An 8653-nucleotide genomic window follows, 5' to 3' on the forward strand; every position below is an offset into this window, starting at 1 on the left:
ATATTCGAAATACTAGAATCGCATGCCTCTTGTATTTGGTATTATTTCCAAAAATAACTAGTATGATGCAGAAAGAAAAATTACTAGTTATACCTTTTAGAAAGACCTCTTGATCTTCTACCGTATTCCTCTTATAACCTCGGACGTTGTGTGGGCAATGATCTTCCGAGATGAGAAACCACCAAAACACCTTCTTTTCCTTTCTTCAAATTTCGGCCAAGCACAAAGCTTCCAAAAGATGAAGATCTTTTCCACCAACCAAGCTCCAAGGGATGTAAGATTTCTCTCCTTCTTCCTCAAGCTAGATCCGGCCACCAATTAAAACTCCATGAGCATGAAGAGGTTTGGCCACAAAGAGAAGAAGAAGAGAAGAAGAAAGGGTCGGCCACACCACCAAGGAAAAGAGGGAGAAAAATAGAATAGAGTCCTTCCCTTGAAGCCTCCTCTACCCCCTCTTTTATAATCCTTGGTCTTGGCAAATAAGGAAAATTTAATAAAAACTTCCTTAATTCTTTTGCCATTGAAAAAGAAAATTTATTTAATTAAAAACAATTTTCTCCTCATCAATTCATATGGTCGGCCATATTAAAGCTACAAACAAGGAGAGTTTTAATTAATTAAAACTTACTAATTTGTCTCTAAAAATTTATAAAAAATTTCTCCAATAATTTTCATCCCTTCATGATTGGTTAATAAAAGAAAGTTTAATAAATTAAAATATTTCTTTTAAACATGTGGATAAAAAGAAAGTTATCTCTAAATTAAAATCTCTTTTAATCTACAAATAAGGAAAGATATCAAATCTTTTCTTAATCTTTTGTAGAAACTTATAAAAGAGAATATTTTAATTTTTAAACTCTCTTTTAAATCATGAACATGGTTAAAAAGGAAAGTTTTCTTAAAATTTAAAATCCACCTTTTAATCAACAAATAAGGAAAGATTTCAAATTTTAAACTCTCTTTTAAACATGTAGATGATTTACAAATAAGGAAAGTTTTTACCAAAAATTAAAACCATCCTTTTAATCTAAAAATAAGGAAAGAGATTAATCTCTTCTCTTAATCTTTTGTCTATAAAAGGAAATTTTTAATTTTTTTAAACTCTCCTTGATATCCACATAAGAAATAATTTTAATAAAAAAATCCTTTTAATATTCTAGTGGCCGACCACCTAAGCTTGGGACCCAAGCTTTGGCCGGCCACCTACATGACTCATCCACTTGATCTTGGCCGGCCCTAGCTTGGGTTCCAAGCTAGCTTGGCCGACCCCATTGGATGGGTAAGAAGGTGGGTATGCGGTGGGTATAAATCTCTATATACTAGAGGCTACGATAGGGACCGAGAGGAGGAATTGGTTTTGGTCTCCCGATGAAATTAAGCATCCCGTGTTCGCCCCGAACACACAACTTAATTTCATCAATAATAATTCATTCCACTAAAGAACTATTATTGAACTACCGCACCAATCCCAAATTACATTTTGGGCTCCTTCTTATTATGAGTGTGTTAGTCTCCCTGTGTTTAAGATAACAAATGTCCACTAATTAAGTAAGTTACTGACAACTCACTTAATTAATATCTAGCTCCAAGAGTAGTACCACTCAACTTCATCGTCATGTCGGACTAAGTCCACCTGCAGGGTTTAACATGACAATCCTTATGAGCTCCTCTTGGGGACATTCTCAACCTAGATTACTAGGACACAGTTTCCTTCTATAATCAACAACACACACTATAAGTGATATCATTTCCTAACTTATCGGGCTTATTGATTCATCGAACTAAATCTCACCCATTGATAAATTAAAGAAATAAATATCAAATATATGTGCTTGTTATTATATTAGGATTAAGAGCACACACTTCCATAATACCTGAGGTCTTTGTCCCTTTATAAAGTCAGTATAAAAGAAACGACCTCTAATGGTCCTACTCAATACACTCTTAGTGTACTAGTGTAATTATATAGTTAAGATAAACTAATACCTAATTACACTACGACCTTCCAATGGTTTGTTCCTTTCCATCATGGTCGTGAGCTACTGTTTATAATTTATAAGGTACTGATAACATGATTTTCTGTGTGTGACACCACACACCATGTTATCTACAATATAAATTAATTGAACAACTACATTTATCACAAATGTAGACATTTGACCAATGTGATTCTTATTTCTAGATAAATATTTATACCAAAAGCTAGGCTTTTAGTATACACTCTAACATGAAGAGAGTTCAAAACTTTAACCATGCTTGATTATGATTCCACATGATGTGTAATCTATTAGGTGATGTTAGTTTGATGTCTCCATGTTTTATGTTGCTTAAAACTTAGGGATGAACCTCTTGTAAGTTTCGGCCAAATCATGAATTAGGGTTTGAAGAGAGTTCAAAACTTTAACCATGTTTGATTATGATTCCTCATGATGTGTAATCTATTAGGTGATGTTAGTTTGATGTCTCCATGTTTTATGTTGCTTAAAACTTAGGGATGAACCTCTTGTAAGTTTCGGCCAAATCATGAATTAGGATTTGAAGAGAGTTCAAAACTTTAACCATGCTTGATTATGATTCCTCATGATGTGTAATCTATTAAGTGATGTTAGTTTGATGTCTCCATGTTTTATGTTGCTTAAAACTTAGGGATGAACCCCTTGTAAGTTTCAGCCAAGAAGAAATAAAAAGGCTTAGGAAAGTTTAAACTCTAACTAGACTTGCTTATGCTTTCTCCCATGATACCTAATATGTTATGTGATGTTATTAAGATGCTATTCATGGTTGATGTTGCTTAAAACCTAGGATTATGCTCTTGTAAGTTTCGGCCAGGTTTAAGAAACTAGGGTTAAGGGAAAATCCGGAGCCCATTTATGTTTGCTAAAGGCCTCCCATGTTATGTCATGTATTATGTGATGCTAGTTTGATGTTCCATGCTTAATGTGGCTTAAAACCTAGTACTATGTCGTTGTAAGTTTCGGCCAAGCGAACTACTAGAGCTAGAAGAGAACAAATACTCCAATCATGCTTACTAATGGTTCCCTATGATATGCTATGTGTTGGGTGAATCTTACGTCACCATGTTATGCTTATGCAAGACTTATGTATGATGAATTGCTTAAGAGATGCTTCCCTATAAATTGGGACTAAGAGCACTCTTTATGTTATGACAAGGAACATGATATACTATTTCACTTTTGTATGGCTTGTACCGGACCCTAGCAAGGTCCAGGGGATGGGCTCCTACGTCGCCCCTAGGTCGAAGCACGGGCCTAGTTCCCTAGTAGGTTCGAGGTTAGCTACCTCAGATTTATTTAGGGATACGCGCAAATCATGTATGTGGTACAATCCCGGACCCTCATGTTGAGATTTATGTTTAAGTATTTATATAAGATATGTTTTCAAAAGAACATCTTGCATATATATTATTTCATGCTATTATTATGCCTTAAGATGATGTACTCTTGTGATATGCCTATATGTTGTCTAAATGAACAAGTCACTATTCTATGTTTAATTCATGATTTATGGCTTTTGTGAGTAGGAAATGATCTTACTAAGCCTATGTGTTTATAGTTTTATTCTTCCTTGTACTGCAAAAAAGTGTAAAGAATGGCTAAACTAAAGGGAGCAGCAGGAAGGGCAAAGATGTGTGTGGCAGTGGCATGGTGGAAGGGATCTGTTTTGTGTTTCAAGACTTATGCATGTTCTAAGTTTTTGCATGATAACTTGTTCTTTTACTTGATGCTTTTAATGGTTGCTACTTGATGTGAACTTTACTATCTTTTGTTTCCATGAAACCTTGAAATGATAAGCACTTGTTTTAGTTAAAGAATTGCTAAGAACCTCCTTATCATGCTTGACGTGTTAAGTGATGGACGACTAGGTACTTAGCTTATGCTTTAAACCCCATATTAATGTTTATACTTGTGTTTAGACTCCTATACTTCCATCAGGTTAGTTATCATGAACTTTCTTTAAAGAAGTACCAATTACCCCTTTAGAGAACAATATACATGCTTAGTAGTTCATCCTCTCTTTATTAGTATGCTTTATGCTCTAGTTTTAACAATCATGTATCATGTTCCAAGAAATAGATACTAAACCAAGTTATATGTAAGAATGCTAAGCATGCTCACATGCGTTACCTGTTTACATGCTTTAAGAGATTTACATGTTTAAATATTTGTTTCTCCATATTTAAATTTAAATTCTTCCGCTGCAACGATTGCATATGCATGTATGTATGTTCGCGTAGTGCCGCCCCTCCTACCCCTATAAGTAGGAGGAGGGCGGGCATTACAGGATTGACGGACTGGAATATCAAAATTCGAACTCAACCTGATTAATATTTCGGGTCAAATTGTTCAACCTGAATCTGACCCGTTTATCTATATTTGATCTGAACCCGACCTGAAATAACCCACAACTCGAATCTAATCTGAACCCGACCCAACCTGAAACGACCCATTTATAAAAAAAATATTCATTTTAACCCGAACTCAATCCGAATCCGACCTGAAAAGATCAATTTTATTAAAATATGCTTATTTTAACCTAAACTAAACTGCAATATGACCCGAACCTGACTTGAAAATATTTATAAATGGGTTCACGAATTGTAATCGGGTCATTCAGGTTGACCCGAATTCGATCCATTTATTAATCGTGTCAATCAGGTTGACCCGAACCTAATAAGACCTGACCATAATCTGATTTTTTTCGTGTTTGATTCGAGTTGTGTTTTCATGTTGGGTCAAAAATTACCACCCCTGTTTAGTTCAACTTAAGTAATGCTATAATCTAATTTAACATTTGCTATATTACCCTTCATTCAATTATTTAATTAGTTTTTAAAATTAAATTAATAATATTATTAATTAATAAGTTGATAATATATGTAATAAATAAATATAATTTATTTTTAATTTTTAAAATTTAAAATAAGTTTATATATATATATATATTTTAAACTATAATTAAAATAAATTTAGATATTTGATTAAAAAATTTAATTCTTCTTCATGTTAATGTGCTTCTTCCTCGATTGCTAGTGCATCCTCCTCTATAGGTCGTCGGCGTGCCACCTCCTCCATGAACTACCAGCTCCTCCTTTGTGAACCGTTGGCTCCTCCTCTGTGAACCGTCGGCGCCTCCTCCCAAAACCGTTGGTGCCTCCTCCACGAACCGCTGGCACTATTTGCCTTGGCCTATTGCTCCCTCCTCCACGAACCATAGGCATCGTGCACCTTGGGCCGCTGCTCCCTTCGCCGGTATGCTGCCTCCTTTGCAAATCGCTGGCACTGTCTCCCTCCTCCGTGAACCGTCGATGCCTCCTCCATAAACCACCAGCATCATTCGCCTTGGCCACTGCTCCCTCCTCCGTGAATCGTCGACACCATGCGCCTTGGGTCACTGCTCCCTCCGCCGGTGTACCGCCACCTTCGTGAATCGTCGGTGTCGTCTCCGTCTCCCTCTTCTGCAAACTGTCGGCGCCTCCTCTGCGAACTACCAGCACTGTGTGCCTTGGGTCGCTGCACCCTCCTTCACGAATTGTTCCTAGGAGAATCATGCGCCTATGACTGCTGCTCTCTCCTCCGCGAACCATCATTGTTGCTTCGTCCCGACGATGGCCGGCCTTAGCCGTCGTTGCCCCCACAGTGTATGCCTGCTCGCCATTACCGCTTACTCGCTTGGAGGATAATTTTGGAAGAAAATTTTTGTTAACCACTGAATCATGGAAAACCTAAGGCTTGCAAGGTTTTCTCATTCTAAGTTATATTCCCTGATTGCTGACATGACGAGGATGTTACATTAATGGGAATCAATGACTACTTAAACCAAATAAAGTTATCCTTGATTATCAAGGTTATCAATGATAACTCTTAACCAAACACGCCTTATTGATGGACAAATTAGGTTGCCCCGATTGATCAATAGGCATAATCTAAACCGATTTAAACATTTGAAACAATAAGAAATTCTTAAACTAAATTTGCCTACTCAAATTGATCAGCTTGTCCACCTAAAATGTTGACAAATGAGAGTCTTCTATGTCCTGGGGCTCAGATGTAATGGTTAACCCTTTTAAACAATTAATTATGAATTTAAAATTTAAATCTCAGCTACAACGTATTATATAAATTTTCTTTTCGTAAGATGGTAAAATCTAAGAAAATTAACTATTTAGATGGACCTTTAAGAGAGTTTTTTAATTTATCTTAGTGGTAGGTGAAAAATTTTTATCTGATCAAATCGATCATCTTCAGAATTAATCAATTTTTAAAAACTCGATAAAAAATAATCTTCTATGCATGAGGGTAAATTAGGTCGTCCGGACTGATCAAACGAACAGAGATTAAACTGATGTAAACACTTAGATCAATCAAAAATTCTCAAATTAAATTGGGCTACTCAACTTGATCGGCTTTGTATCCTTAAATTGGTCTACTCAACTTATCTAAACACTTAGATCTAAACCATTTGTATTGGACCAAATTCCATGATCAAATTCACTTGAATCACAACCGAATTTTCCATGAAAGTAGATAAATAAGTGTTTAGTACTTTGTCATCTACCCTCATATTATACCTGATCATGTTTCGGAACTGACAATTTGACGGTTCAGAACTAACGGTTTGATGGTTCTTGACAGGTCAATCCTTAACCTGAACCGCCCAAGACAATTATGGTTTATAGTTTTGAACTGCTGATTCATGGTTCACCATAATTCACCATAGTTCAAGATTATTATATTAAAAAAATAAATTATAAATTTATTTAAAAAATAGGTTTGCACTTATTTAACTTACTTACGTATCCCCTTAAGGTATAGGGGAATCAAAACTTATGTAGCTCTTTTGTATTTTTACTCTTTTATATTAGAAACTGACGTTGTTACTCACTTCCATTTCCCGTTCCCGTTGTATTCATTCATTCGATATCAAAATCTTTGACTTCATCATCTGAAAGTTATATTCCTTGGATTCTTTTCTCAACTCTGGTCCAATCGTCGACTAATGCTTGGGCTTCTAATGAGTCAAGAGACAAAGTCGATCGTTGTTCATTTAATATGCTGTCGCCGGCACTGAACGTTTGCTCCATAGTAATAGTTGGCACTAGATAAGCTAACATTTTTTTGGCGATCACAAAAAAGATAGGAAAGCTTTGAGCCTTTTATGATCACCATTTTAAGATATCAAAATTTTTGCTATATATTTCACTAAAATTAAAAGAAGTCGTAAAATAATTCTCAAATTCTTATGTGGAACTTGAGGATCCTCGTGAATATTTTGTCTATTCTTTTAATAAAAGTTGTACTTTTGAAATTTTTAAATTACTACTAGTAGTTCATTGTATTTAAGAAATATTACTTTGCATTCTATATTTTATATAATAATAATTATGAATATCATATAAATAAATTCTAATATTATATATAATATTAACTGGATTAGGATAATCCTTTAATGGAATTAAAGTGTCATAATACAAAGTTAATATTTCTTGTAAAACTTTTAATTTAAATCTAGGAACTAAAGTAAATACAATTAAATAAATTTCATAAATAAAATAAAAATATTTTTTCATTTAGTTTTTATAGCTAATATAGAAGAAGATAAAGATTTATTACTAATATGTTTATTTAAAACTAATACTATAGTAGAAAAATTTTCTAAAACTAAATGAATTGGGATAATAAATACCAAAAAGTTGTTCAGTTATATCATTAAATACTTTTAAAATTCACAAATACTACTACATATATTCTATTATTATGAAAAATAAATATATATATTAGTAGTAGTATTTTGTGTAAAAAATAAACATAATAATTCTTTATATTGAAATGAATCTTGTAATAATTGATATGTTGAATTCAATGTATTGATACATCATGTGGAAATTTTTTAGGTCTTATTCCATTAGTTTTACAAAATCCATAAGATTATTTCATTATAGATGGATATGACCATAAATAAAAAATTACAATTCTAATTGATTTTATAAGATGGGAAAAATGAACAAATAGTTTTATTCACCCAATGATATAAAACGGTGAGCAAATGAAGCACGACAACTTCAATTTCCAAATTCAAATTTCAAACCGCATCCAATCTCCCACTCTTTTGCTACCACCGAATCAACTGCAACTTCAATTTTCAAATTTGAATTTCAAACCTCCCACTCTTTTGCTGCAACCAAATTCAAACTGCACTCCACTCTGTTGCTGCCACCGAAGACTTGGAATTGGAATTTCAAATTTTGAACTCACTCTCTCCGACCTTTGCTGCCACGCCAAACAGTGATTTAAATTTGAATTTTAAAATCTGAAACTGTTGACTCTGTTTCTGAACGCCGATCTCTTCACTGATGACTTCGCCGGAGTTTCAGATGCCGGATTCTCCCTCCCCTTCTTTTGCTACCATTGAATCTAATGTACCCTCAACCCCTTCTTCACTAATATCGCCGGAAGCTTCAAGAATCTGTTAGTCATCGGAAAAAACTACTGTCGGCATAATCCTTCCAAAACATGCCATCCTACCGGCCAATGAGCACCATGGTAGCACCAAACCATTGCCCTTCACTCCTGTTCTCCGCAACCACAGCGGGACTTCCGGTGAACTGGCCGGCAAGCGCTCTCCTTGTTTTACA

This window comes from Zingiber officinale, chromosome 9A (genome assembly GCF_018446385.1).
Source record: "Zingiber officinale cultivar Zhangliang chromosome 9A, Zo_v1.1, whole genome shotgun sequence".
Taxonomy (NCBI): Eukaryota; Viridiplantae; Streptophyta; class Magnoliopsida; order Zingiberales; family Zingiberaceae; genus Zingiber; species Zingiber officinale.